Below are 1,868 nucleotides of genomic sequence, written 5' to 3'. Positions count from 1 at the left end.
TCTAGGCTTGATTTTCTTGAGCTTAAAACAAAGTTATTTTGTAATCTATGACACACACAGCTGAAACTACCCCTGAAAAATACAGTTCTCAGAATCTAGAGTGTCCAGCCAAAAAACAAGGCTTAATGCCTTCATTTCTACAAAAATTCTTTTGGAGGCATGAACATATTTGTTAACAAAATTCCTGAGTAATAATAATTTTTAACAAGTTTTTCTAGGGAGATTTTGAATGTTATTATTGTACTTAGAGGATATCGTAGTAAACAAAGAAGTCAGAAAACCTGGGCTTTAATTCAGTTAAGCCTCATAGTAGCTCTGTTAACTTGAGCAGTTCTGTTCCTTCTGTACTTGAAGCAGGTACGCTAAACAGTCTGGCTTTGAAATGAATGAGTGTGATGATCTCATCTGATCATCACAAGAGACTTGGAAGCAGTAGGCTGTGTAACAGGGTAAAATGCAGAACAAACAGAAATCAGTGTTTTAAAATGATATTATTGAAGAGATATCACATAACCTGTGTTTTACTCAATTTAAATATGTACATTTTACTACAATGAACTTTATAAAAATGGTAAAAAAAAAAAAATTTAAGTGCAGTTGAACCCACTCTACAGAATGTGAACTGTATACATTGTATTATAGCGTAGTTTATTCCTGATTACAAGCAACAGTTACAAAGAGTATACAGTAGATTCTAATGCCTACTTCCAAACTCCCTGCTCTGAGGAAATGAAAGGAGCTCTTCTCCAATGTAGGGAGGGTAAGATTTCTGTTCTGATCTAACTGGATTTCTCTTTCAGGCTCTATTTAGCTGCTCCTCCAGGTTTGCTTTGTCTTCATCCCATGTGGCCTACATTAATCAGGTCTTTTCTTCATTGCCTTGATTGATTACTATTTGCACAGTCTTTAATGCACATCTGCAAATTCTTAACCTTTACTTTAAAAACCAAGTCTCTATCAAGTAATCATTTCCTTGAGTGTAGTCCACATTAAGGGTCCCCAGCCCAGGGCCATGGACTGGTACTAGTCCGTGGCCTCTTAGAAACTGGGCCGCACAGCAGGAGGTGAGCAACAGGAGATGACAGAAGCTTCATCCATATTTGCAGCCTCTCCCCAGTGCTAGCATCACTGTCTCGGCTCCACCTCAGATCATCAGGCATTAGATTTTCATAAGAGCATCAGCCCCTGGTGCCACAAAGGTTGGGAACTGTTGGTCTGCATCATTCTAGACACTGCTTTTCTTTGTTAACTATCCATAAAGTCTCTTTATTTATGTATATCTCTGCCTCTCTTTCTCTACCCATACTCTTTACCTTTGCATCTGTAACCACTAACACAGTCAATTATCTTTGCCACAATCAGTGTCCTCTATTGAGTTTCAGTGATGGAAAGAATTATAAAGTCCACTTGTTTGACTGTGAGCAATGAGTTATTGATGGTGCTCTAAACTCACACTGAATTCCCTTCACTGCCTATCACTACAACACTATAACCACAGGAAACATATAAGATTTTCATATGATTTTCATATGATGTTGTTGCCCCCCGGGGGGCACTGATACAAAGGTATTACTAATTAGCTGCTTTGTGATAAACATCATATGAACCATCTCAGTACTGGACAACCAAGAATTATTTACCTTTATTTGTACCGTAAGTCAAATTGTCAGCCCTAGCTTTTTCCTCTAGCTAAATATCCAAATGAGTCCTGTTTTCTTAGTCCCAGCAGCAAAAGAAAGAAAAGGCAAGCCATTTGTGCCCCACACCTGCAGCCCTTTTTCTCTGATTTCTCTAAGTAGATAAATTTCTCCCTAACCTGATAATATTAAGAAATCAAAATTGATAATATTGCAAGCATATTCCACCCT

Source organism: Pteropus vampyrus, unplaced genomic scaffold (assembly GCF_000151845.1).
Source record: "Pteropus vampyrus isolate Shadow unplaced genomic scaffold, Pvam_2.0 Scaffold422, whole genome shotgun sequence".
In the NCBI taxonomy this organism is placed as follows: Eukaryota; Metazoa; Chordata; class Mammalia; order Chiroptera; family Pteropodidae; genus Pteropus; species Pteropus vampyrus.
The sequence above is the reverse complement of the archived record's forward strand: the minus strand, read 5'-3'. Positions refer to the sequence as shown.